Genomic DNA, 12614 nt, shown 5'->3' on the forward strand with positions numbered 1-12614 from the left:
CATTAAAGCATCTGTTCATATCTTTTGCCCGTTTTCTAATTTTTAAAAAAATTGTTCAGTTTTGAAAGCTATGTTTTTTTTGAGACAAGGTCTCACTCTGTCACTGAGGCTAGAGTGCAGTGGTGCCATCATGAATCACTGCAGCCTTGACCTTCCAGGCTCAAGTGATCCTCACCTCAGCCTCCCAAGTAGCTGGAACTACAGGTGCGCCCTACCATGCCCAGCTAATTTTTTTTTTTTTTTTAAGAGATGGGGTCTCACTATATTGCTAAGGCTGGTCTCAGACTCCTGGGCTCAAGCAATCCTCCCACCGTGGCCTCCCAAAGTGCTGGGATTACAGGCATGAGCCACCATGCCCAGTCTTACCAGTTTATTTTAATGGATATAACTCACGAACTGCCAAATGGAAGAGATGCACAGCTAAGTTCTGGTCAGGGGCACTGAAGGTGCAGTGCGTCCATGTGCCCTCTGGGTGAGCCATCCTCCCAGCACTCAGATGTGTTCACCAACCCAGCTCTCTCAATCGTGGGGCAGAGGGTCCATACCTTCTTTAAGGTGACTATCCTCATCCTGAAGATATCTATGGGTCCCACTGGAGTCACCTCATTAGCATAAACTCAGGTGTGGTCGAAAGGGGCTCCTTATGAATTGCAAACCCTATTCCTATTATTCACAAAATTTCAAGGCTTTTAGCTCTGTGCCAGGAACCAGGGATAAAGATCAAATGTAAGGGCCAGGCACGGTGGCTCACACCTGTCATCCCAACACTCTGGGAGGCCAGCAGGCGGATCACGAGGTCAGGAGTTCAAGACCAGCCTGGCCAACATGGTGAAACCCTGTCTCTACTAAAAATACAAAAATTAGCCAGGCATGGTGGCAGGCGCCTGTAATTGCAGCTACTCGAGAGGCTGAGGCAGCTTGAAACTGGAAGGCTGGGGTTGCAGTGACCTGAGATCACACCACTGCACTCCAGCCTGGGCAAAAGAACAAAACTCCATCTAAAAAAAAAAGAAAAAAGAAGAAAAGATCAAATGTAGGTTTTATTATACCACAGATGGCCAATTGCTCTTGCACCATCTGGAAAAGGCTATCTTTCCTGCATTTTGCTCCTTAAAAAAATCAGTCAGGAATATCTTTGCGGGTTTATTTCTGGGTTCTCGATTCTGTTCCACTCATCTATGTGTCTGCCAATACCACATTGGGTTACCACGGCTACAGAGTAACAACATCAGGTGCAGTTATTCCTCCCACTTTTTTTTTCTCTTTTTTTTTTGAGACACAGTCTTGCTCAGTTGCCCAGGCTGGAGTACAGTGGTGCAATCTCGGCTCACCACAAGCTCCGCCTCCCGGGTTCACGCCATTCTCCTGCCTCAGCCTCCCGAATAGCTGGGACTACAGGCGCCCGCCACCACGCCCAGCTATTTTTTTTTTTTTTTTTTTTTTGTATTTTTAGTAGAGACGGGGTTTCACCATGTTAACCAGGATGGTCTCGATCTCCTGACCTTGTGATCCACCCGCCTCGGCCTCCCAAAGTACTGGGATTACAGGCGTGAGCCACTGTGCCCGGCCACTTTTTTTCTTTTTGAAAGTTATTTTAGCTATTTCAAGTCTTGTGCTTTCCCATATACTTTCTTTGTCTTCTTCTCTTTTTTTTTTTTTTTTTTTGAGACAGAGTCTTGCTCTGTCACCCAGGTTGGAGTGCAGTGATGCAATTTCAGCTCACTGTAAACTCTGCCTCCTGGGTTCAAGTGGTTCTTCTGCCTCAGCCTCCCGAGTAGCTGGGATTACAGGCATGTGCTGCCACGCCCGGCTAATTTTTGTATTTTTAGTAGAGACAGGGTTTCACCATGTTGACCAGGCTGGTCTCAAACTCCTGACCTGAGGTGATTCGCCCACCTTGGCCTCCCAAAGTGCTAGGATTACAGGCGTGAGCCACCGCACTCGGCCTTTTTTTTTCTTTGTTTTTTGAGACGGAATCTCACTCCTAACCATGCTGCTAATATTTACATGGTCCTGCACCAATGTGTTCATGTAATTTCATATACTTTTTTCTTTAATTAGGGTTGAGTTTCCTATATATAGGCCTTCTGAGCAGCCAGAGATCACACACTTAAATGAGCACCTATTAGCTTCCAGGCATACTATGTTTTCTTTTATAAATAAAAGGCTCAAAATGCACACATGCATACACACACACGATACTGACCAAAAGGTATTGCAGGATAAAAGCTAGAGTAGAAGCTCCATAAGGACGGTGACTTTTCCCTGTTTAGGCAGCTTACTAAAAAACCCCATATACTTGGCCGGGCGCAGTGGTTCATGCCTGTAATCCCAGCAATTTGGGAGGCCAAGGTGGGCTGCTCACGAGGTCAGGAGATTTGAGACCATCCTGGCTAATACGGTGAAACCTCGTCTCTACCAAGAAAATACAGAAAAATTAGCCGGGCATGGTAGCAGGTGCCTGTAGTCCCAGCTACTCGGGAGGCTGAGGCAGGAGAATGGTGTGAACCCAGGAGGCAGAGCTTGCAGAGAGCCGAGATCACGCAACTGCACTCCAGCCTGGGCGACAGAGCAAGACTCCATCTCAAAAAAAAAAAAAAAAAAACTTTTCTGTACTGTTTGGCTTCCCCCCACATTATGAACTTTAAGTCTTGCAATAAAATAACAATTATGGCTGACACAGACTGTAAGAAAGAAGGCAGATAACAATGATTATTCAGCAAGGTAGGAAGGACTACAATGGCACACAGACTTGCCATTTTGTACTGCATCAGATATGTCAATGTTAATTGTCATCTCAGCAACCGATTTTTTCCTTGAGAGTTCTATTTCTCAAATGGACTAATCTCACTACTCATTCAATTCCTCCTTCTGATATTACTGTTATTTCACTGATTCCAAGACAACAGATGGTAACATGTACATTTTATGTGCTAATAAAAGGCTGCCTGAGGCCTAGCACAGTGCCTCACACCTGTAATCTCAGCACTTTGGGAGGCCGAGGTGGGTGGCCCACCTGAGGTCAGGAGTTTAAGACCAGCCTGGCAAAACCTCGTCTCTACTAAAATATAACAATTAGCTGGGTGTGGTGGCGTGCACCTCTAATCTCAGCTACTTGGGAGGCTGAGGCAGCAGAATCACTTGAACCTGGCAGGCAGAGGCTACAGTAAGCCAAGATAGCACCACTGTACTCCAGCCTGGGTGACACAGCGAGACTCTCTCTAAAAAAAAAAAAAAAAGGCTGCCAATTAAACCATATCACTGATATACCTGATTTGTTTTCAGATGTTAAAATATGGCAAGATATGTATCACAGAATAAAGGAAATACAGTAAGTCTTTAGGTTCTGTGTCACGACTAACTTCCAGATATAGGTATTACCTTTTTTTCTTGCACTTTGCTTAATTATCCTATGCAGATATTGCATTTTTTACAAGTTGAAGGTTTGTGGCAACCTGTGTCAATTAAGTCTATTGTAATCATTTATCAAACAGCATATGCTCTCTTTGTGTCTCTGTGTCACATTTTGGTAATTCTCACAATACTTCAAACTACTGCATTATTATCTGTTATGGTGATCTGTGGTCAGTAATTTTTGTTGTAACTATTGTAATTGTTCTGGAGTGAAAGGAACCGCACCTATATAAGACAATGAACTTAGCAGATAAATGTTGTGTGTCCTGATTCCTCCACCAACCTGCCATTGCTCACTGGTACACACTCTCTCTCAATCTCTTTCCTCAGGCCTCCCTATTCCCTGAGACAAAACAATATTAAAATTAGGCCAGTAAATAACCCTACAATGGCCACTAAGTGTTCAAGTGAAAGGAAGAGCCAAACCTCTAACTTCAAATCAAAAGCTAGAAATGATTAAGCTTAGTGAGGAAGGCGTGTCAAATGAAAGACAGGCCAAAACTTAGCCCTCTTGTGCCAAACAGCCAAATTGTGATGGCCAAGAGAAAAACTTGAGGGAAATGAAAAGTGTGACTCCAGTGAATATATGAATGACAAGAAACTGAAACAGCCTTGTTGCCAATAGGGAGAAAGCTTTAATGGTCTGGATAGGAGATCAAACTACCCAAAGAGAACTAACATTCTCTTAAGCCAAAACCTAATCCAGAGCAAGGTCCTGACTCTCTTCATTTCTATGAAGGCTGAGAGAGGCGAGGAAGATGCAGAAGAAAATTCTGGGCCGGCCAGGTGCAGTCGCTCATGCCTGTAATCCCAACACTTTGGGAGGCCAAGCAGGATGGATCACCTGAGGTTAGGAGTTCAAGACCAGCCTAGCCAACATGATGAAACCTTGCCTCTACTAAAAATACAAAAATTAGCTGGGCATGGTGGCGTGCGCCTGTAGTCCCAGCTACTCAGGAGTCTGAGACAGAAGAATTGCTTGAACCTGGGAGGTGAAGGTTGCAGTGAGCTGAGATCATGCCACTGCACTCCAGCCTGGGCAACAGAGTGAGGCTGTCTCAAAGAAAAAAAAAAAAAAAGTCTGGGCCAGGTGTGGTGGCTCATGCCTGTAATACCAGCACTTCGGGAGGCAGAGATGGGCAGATCACCTGAGGTCAGGAGTTCGAGAACAGCTTGGTCAATGTGGCGAAACCCCATCTCTACTAAAAATACAAAAAAAAATTAGCCAGGCATGGTGGCAAGTGCCTGTAATCCCTGCTACTCAAGAGGCTGAGGCATGAGAATTGCTTGAACCCAGGTGGCAGAAGTTGGCAGTGAGCCGCGATCACACCACTGCATGCTAGCAAAAGAGTGAGACTCCATCTAAATAAAATAAAGTCTGAAGCTAGCAGAGGTTGGTTCATGAAGTTTAAGTCATCTCCATAACATAAAAGTGCAAGGTGAAGCAGCAAGTGCTAATGCAGAAGCTGCAGCAAGTTCTCCAGATTTAGCTAAGATCACTGACGAAGGTGGCTACATTAGACAACAGTTTAAATGTAGAGAAAACAGCCTTCTGTTGGAAGAAATGCCAGGTTGTGTTTTCACAGCTAGAAAGAAGTCAGTGCCTAGCTTCAAAGCTTTAAAGAACAGGCCGACTCTTGTTAAGGGCTAATGCAACTGGTGACTTTAAGTTGAAACCAAAGCTCATTTACCATTCTGAAAACCCTAGAGCCTTAAGATTTAAGTTAAATCTACTCTGAGTGCTGTCTATAAATGTAAACAAACCCTGGATGACAACACGTGTTTACAGTATGGTGTACTGAATATTTTAAACCCACTGTTGAGAGACTTCCTCCTGAGAAAAAAAGATTCAAATTATGGCTGCTCCCTGACAAGAGCTCTGATGAAGACATAGAAGGAAATTAATGTTGTTCTCGCACCTGCCAACACAACATGTATTCTGCAGCCCACGGACCAAGGAGTAATAATTTTGCCTTTCCAGTCTTCTTAGTTAGGAATGCAGTTTGGCTGGCCAAAGCGCAGTGGCCTGTAATCCCAGCACTTTGGGAAGCTGAGGCAGGTGGATCACGAGGTCAGGAGATCGAGACCATCCTGGCTCACACAGTGAAACCCAGTCTCTACTAAAAATACAAAAAATTAGCCAGGTGTGGTGGCGGGTGCCTGTAGTCCCAGCTACTCGGGAGGCTGAGGCAGGAGAATGGCATGAAACTGGAAGGCAGAGCTTGCAGTGAGCTGAGAATCGCACCACTGCACTCCAGCCTGGGCAACAGAGTGAGACTCCGTCTCAAAAAAAAAAAAAAAAAAGAAGAATGCAGTTTGCGGCTAGGCGTGGTGGCTCATGCCTGTAATCCCAGCACTTTGGGAGGCTGACGCAGGTGGATTACTTGAGCTTAGGAGTTTGAGACTAGCCTGGCCAACATGGTGAAACCCTCTCTCTACTAAAAATAAAAAATTAGCCGGCCATAGTGGCACATGCCTATAGTCCCAGCTACTCAAGAGGCTGAGGCATTAGGATCGCCTGAACCCAGGTGGCAGAGGCTGCAGTGAGCTGAGATCACGCCACTGCACTCTAGCCGAGGCAACAGAGTGAGAATCCTTATCAAATAAGAAAAAAAAAAAAGTATGTATTTTGTAAGGCTATAGCTGCCATAGATAGTAATGATTCCTTGGATGGATCCAGGGAAAGTAAATTAAAAACCTTCTGGAAATGATTCACTGTGCTAGATGCCATTAAGAACATTCTAGGCCAGGCACAATGGCTCACACCTGTAATACTAGCACTTTATGAGGATGAGGCAAGAGGATCACTTCGGCACAGTTCAAGATCAGCTTGAGCAACATGGTGAGATGCCGTCTCTACAAAACATAAAAAAAATTAGCCAGGCGTGGTGGTGCATGCTGGTAGTTCCAGCTATGTAGGAGGCTAAGGTGAGAGGACAACCTGAGCCTAGAGGCCGAGGCTGCAGTGAGCCATGGTTGCAGCACTGCACTCCAACCTGGGCAACAGAATGAGACCATGTCTCAAAAGAAAAAAAAAAAAAAGACATCTTTTTTTTTTTTTTTTTGAAATGGAGTCTCCCTCTGTTTCCCAGGCTGGAGTGCAGTGACTTGATCTCTGCTCACTGCAACCTCTGCCTCCCAGGTTCAGGCAGTTCTCCTGCCTCAGTCTCCTGAGTAGCTGGGATTACAGGTGTGCACCATCACACCTAGCTAATTTTTTTTGTATTTTTAGTAGAGATGAGGTTTCAGCATGTTGGTCAGGCTGGTCTTGAAATCCTGACCTAGTGATCTGCCCACCTTGGCCTCCCAAAGTGCTGGGATTACAGGTGTGAGCCACCGTGCCTGGCCAAGACATCTGTTCTTGAATAATGAGACTGGAAAGTCAAAATTACTCCTGATCTATGATGGGCTGCAAAATACATGTTGTGTTAGCAGGTGTGAGAACAACATTCATCTCCTTGTACATCTTCATCACAGCTCTTGTCAATAAGCAGCCATATTTTGAAAGGAATCTTTATTCTCAGGAAGTCTCAACAGTGAGTTTAAAATATTCAGTACAGGCTGGGCATGGTGGCTCATGCCTGTAATCCCATAACTTTTGGGAGGCCAAGGTGGGCAGATCACTTCAGGTCAGGAGTTCAAGACCAGCCTGACCAATATGGTGAAACCCCATCTCTACTAAAAATAAAAATAAAAAAAATTAGTGTGATGGTGGGTACCTGTAATCCCAGCTACTCGCTCAGGAGTTTGAGGCGGGAGAATCACTTGAACCCAAGAGGCAGAGGCTGCAGGGAGCTGAGATCACACCATTGCACTGCAGCCTGGGTGACAAAAGTGAAACTCCGTCTCAAAAATAAAATAAAATATTGAGTGCACCATGTGGTAAACACATGTGCTGTCATCCAGGATTTGTTCTTCCATTTATAGATGGAAAAACAGATTCGTTACTTTCAAACAACATAAACTCTTCAACATGAAGTCTCTGACAATGCATAAGCAAAGAGAATCAGATCAGTCACTGCCACAGATGCCTACTGAATCCCCATAGGTGTCAGTCCAATCTGTCAACTCTGCTGTCTAGCGAGAGCAGATACTTGGGAAAACTTTCCCACACTAGATACACTGGCACAAGGTCGCCTGAGCATGTACCTTCTTGTGCTTGGTCAGACAGGAGCTGTCCCTGAAGGCTTTGCCACACTGATTACACTCGTAGGGCTTCTCACCAGTATGAGTCCTCTGGTGCCAGATGAGGCCCGCAACGTTCCTGAAAAGTTTGACACTGGTTACAGCCACAGACCTTCTCACCAGTATGAATCCTCTTGTGCCTGATGAGGTACATAATCTCAGTGAAAGTTTTTTTCACATTGTTTAACTCATGAGATTTCTTTCCAGAATGATTTTTTTGATGCAAAAGACATGACTGTTGTGGTTGGAGAATTTTTCACACTCCATACACATACAGGGTCTCTTTCCAATGTGAATTCTCCCATGTTTAGTAAGTTATGTGTGATCAATGAAGGCCTTTCTACACTCAGTACATACATAGGGCTCCCCTCACGTATGAATTCTAAGATGGACAATAAGGTGGGAGACATCAGAAAAGGATTTTTCACATTCATTACATTCGAATAGTTTTTCCCCAGTATGACTTCTGAAATGCAAAACAAGGGAAGAGTGGCAGCTGAAGGCCTTCCCATACCAATTCCTTTCACAGGGCTTCTTTCCTATGTGGGTCTTCTCATGCTTGGTAAAGGTGGAGCCAGCATTGAAGGCTTTCCCACTTACTGCATGTACAGGATTTCTCTCCTGTGTGGATTTTTTGATGTACAATCAGGCTGTAATTCTTAGAGAGGGATTTTCCACAGTCATTACAAGTATAAGGGCTCTCTCCAGTATGAGTCCTCTGGTGACTGATGAAATGAGATTTCTGTCTAACGGACAGTCCACATTCACGGTCACTATATTCATTTCCAGAGATACTTCCATTGTGTTCATAAGGACATGTGTCCTTATCAAACACCACCTCATGTCCTTCTCCTTTGTGTCGTTCCTTTCTCTGGCAATTACATGTTGTTCACTAAGGTGTGCAGAAAGGCTGAAGGAGTTATCACCTTCGTTACATTTTGAAGGCTCATCTCCTTGTTAGATCTTCATCAAGGTGGCTAGGTTGTCCACCCTGGCTGATGGCTGCTCTACAGTCATTTTCCTCAAGAATTTGACCATTAGAGCCTTTCTCACAATTATGTATGTAACTAAAATGTTTAACCTTTGAGTCATGTTCACAGAAACCTGTTGTTTGAGGACCTCTTTGACATGAAGCTAAGACTAAGCAGGTGACCACAATGGTCATGGTGACCACAGCCCCTCATAGATGCTCTGGGTCCTTGTGTGTGGATGCTGTTTGCCTCAAATGCACCTCTGGATTTCTATGGAGCATTTCTACCTGGTCCTCACATTCCCAGACTTCTCCTAATGCAGATAAACAGGAATCATCCCCGATGAACCTTTTTATTTTCACCAAATTGGATAGTTCTTTCCCAACACCATCCCGAGTTGATGCTTCCATTTGACTTTTGTTTCCCAGGCTGGAAAGGAAAAGGGGGACGTTTTTGAATCCTTAGAGAAAAAATTGCTAGAGTTAGAATGGTAGTGTGCAAACATTAAAATCAGCCAGGCCAGTATCTATTATATCTGACGCTGTGCCCATTCTGTGACACAGCAATTCCACTTGCAAGGGTACAACCAAAAGAAATGTGTATGTATGTTCATAGAAACACTCTTCGTAACAGCCCGAGACTAGACACTATCCAAATGTCACCAACTGGGGAATGGAAAACTTGTGGTTTACTTACATGACGAAATACCACACATTAACAAAAGTGAATAAACTAAGAGTACACAAAAATACGGGTACATTTCTCAGGCATATTATTTGAAAGAGGAAGTATATTTACTGAAAGTGCACAGTATATTTACTTTGTGAAAACTTTTAGTTTTATATTTATGTATTTTTTAGCATGTATATTTCCAGGGAAAGCTTTTACAAAATCATATGTGCACACACACACATCCTACCAAAATAAATTAGCCAGATTTTTAAAAAATTAACACAGATTTTTTTTTTCAGTTATACACCTGCATGGTTAGAAGAGAATATAAAGATGGATGAAGGATAGTGAATAAATATCACTTTAGATATTATGATTTTTAAAAAGGGACAGGGTCTAGTTATGTTGCCCAGCCTGAACTCAATCTCCTAGGCTCCTCCCACCTCAGCTTCCTGAGTAGCTGAGACCACAGGTGCATGTTACCATTCCCAGAAAATTTTTGAAAAATTATTTTTTGTAGAGACAGGTCTCACTATGTTGCCCAGGCTGGTCTCAAACTCCTTGCCTCAAGTAATCCTCTGGCTTCAGCCTTCCAAAGTTCCGCGATTACAGGCGTGAGCCACCATGCCCATCCTCTAGCTGTATTTCTGAAGTCCCTTCACTGAGGAGAACTTGATCTCCAACTGTCCCCAAGATGCTTCTTCAGTGTCTCCTGATGCTTTGCTTTTCTCTCTATCCAAACAGAAATCATCTTCCACTCTCCTCTCCACTCCCATTACCATTCTTCCTTCACCTGTCCCACCCGCTCGGCCCCTCTGACTCCAGACATGCACACTGGACTGTCCAGGCCTCCCAACCCACTCGGCCCCTCTGACTCCAGACATGCACACTGGACTGTCCAGGCCTCCCAACCCACTCGGCTCCTCTGAATCCAGACATGCATACTGGACTGTCTAGGCCTCCCAACCCTTAGAGATCTGCCCATCATTACACCCTGAAGTGACCAAAAGCTGTGGCATGGCCCATGCTGCTTCTCCCTGAGTCTTCCCAATCCCAGTAAACAGCCATCCCATTTTCTCAGCGGAAGAGGCCAGAAACCTGCTCCACTGGGATGGAACATCCTCCATTCTCCAATCTCCCTTTTCTCAAAAGTCACACCTAAGCTATCAGCTTTGACTTTCAAATACACATAGTATCCTACCAATTTACACTTCCTCCACCACTGTGGTCCAAGCTATAACCACCTTTTTATTATAAATTGAAGCATAATTTAAACAGAATAATTTCAAAGTGGATGACTCACTGAGTCTTTAGATGTATTTTCATGAGTTTTCATATGTGTATGCAGCTGGGCAACCAGGACAAGCAATGATATAAAACATTCCCATTTTTAGGCCAGGTGCAGTGGCTCACACCTGTAACCCCAGCACTTTGGGAGGCTGAGGCGGGTGGATCACGAGGTCAGGAGATCGAGACCATCCTGGCTAACACGGTGAAACCCCATCTCTACTCCAAATACAAAATATGAGCCAGGCGTGGTAGCGGGCACCTGTAGTCCCAGCCACTCAGGAGGCTGAGGCAGGAGAATGGCCTGAATCCGGGAGGCGGAGCTTGCAATGAGCCGAGATCGCGCCACTGCACTCCAGCCTGGGCGACAGAGCAAGACTCTGTCTCAAAAAAAAAAATTCCCATTTTCTGGAGGTAATCACTGCTCTGACCTCCATTACTACAGACTGCTTTGATTGGCCCTGAACTCCACGTGAGCACGATTGCACCATCTACATGCCCTTGTCTTGGACTTGTCATTCAACAGTAGTTCTCACGGTTGTTTGCATGGTTAAAACTGAACCCCCCGAAAAAAAAAATTTTTTTAAGACAGGGTCTCATTCTGCTACCCTGGGAGGAATGCAGTGGTATGATCACAGCTCACAGTGGCCTCCAACTCCTGGGCTCAATCAATCCTCTGCCTCAGTCTCCAAAGTAGCTAGGACTACAGGTATGCAACACCATGTGCAGCTACTTACAAAGTTTTTTGTTTTTTTTTTTTAATAGAGATATGGTCTCACTATGTTGTCCAGGCTGGTCCTCAACTCCTGGCCTCAAGCAATCCTCCCACCCTGGCCTCCCAAAGTCCTGGGATTACTGGCATGAGCCACTATGCCCAGCATGTACCAAACAATTAAAGAAGAATTAATACCAATTCCTCTCAGACTCTTCCAAAACAGGAGGAGGGAACACTTCCTAACTCATCCTATGAGGCTAGCATTACCTTGATACCAAAGCCAGGCAAGCACACTACAAGAAACCTAGAAACCATATCCCTTAAATGTTGATGGAAAATCTTCAACAAAATACTAGGTAACCGAATTCATCAGTGTATTACAAGGATTACACACCATGACCAAGTAGGACTATTCATGGAATGCAAGTATATTTCAACATACGAAAATTAGTTAATGTAATACATCACAGTAACAGGATAAAGAAAAAAACACGACCATCTCAAATGATGCATTAAAAGCACTGGACAAAATTCCAAACCCAACCCCTGCCTTTCTTTACTTTTTATTTTACTTTTTTTTTTTTTGAGACCAGGTCTTACTCTGTGACCCAGGCTGCAGTGCAGTGGTGCAATCATGGCTCCCTGAAGCCTCGACTGCCCTGGGGTAAGGTGATCCTCCCACCTCAGTCTCCCCATAGCTGGGACTACATGCACAAGGCAAGACTCCTGGTAATTTTTATATTTTTTGCAGAGATGGGGTTTTTGCCACTTTGCCTAGTCTGGTCTCAAATTTCTGTGCTCAAGCGATACGCCCATTTCGGCCTCCCAAAATGCCCTGATTACAGGTGTGAGCCATTGCGTCTAGCCCCAACACCCTGGCATGATTAAAAAACATACTCAAGGCTGGGCGTGGTGGCTCATACTTGTAATCTCAGCACTTTGGGAGGCCGAGGTGGGAGGATCACGAGGTCAGGAGATCGAGACCATCCTGGCTAACACGGTGAAACCCCGTCTCTACCAAAAATACAAAAAAATTAGCTGGGCGTGCTGGCAGGCGCCTGTAGTCCCAGCTACTCGGGAGGCTGAGGCAGGAGAATGGCGTGAACCCGGGAGGCAGAGCTTGCAGTGAGCCAAGATCACGCCACTGTACTCCAGCCTGGGCAACAGAGCAAGACTCCGTCTCAAAAAAAAGTTTAGGCCAAGCGCAGTAGCTGACGCCTATAATCCCAGCACTTGAGGAGGCCGAGGGGGGCAGATCACCTGAGGTCTGGAGTTTGAGACCAGCCTGGCCAACATGGTGAAACCCCTTCTCTCCTAAAAACACAAAAATTAGCCAGGCATGGTGGCGGGCAACTGTAATCGTAGCTACT

Source organism: Pongo abelii, chromosome 20 (genome assembly GCF_028885655.2).
Source record: "Pongo abelii isolate AG06213 chromosome 20, NHGRI_mPonAbe1-v2.0_pri, whole genome shotgun sequence".
Taxonomy (NCBI): Eukaryota; Metazoa; Chordata; class Mammalia; order Primates; family Hominidae; genus Pongo; species Pongo abelii.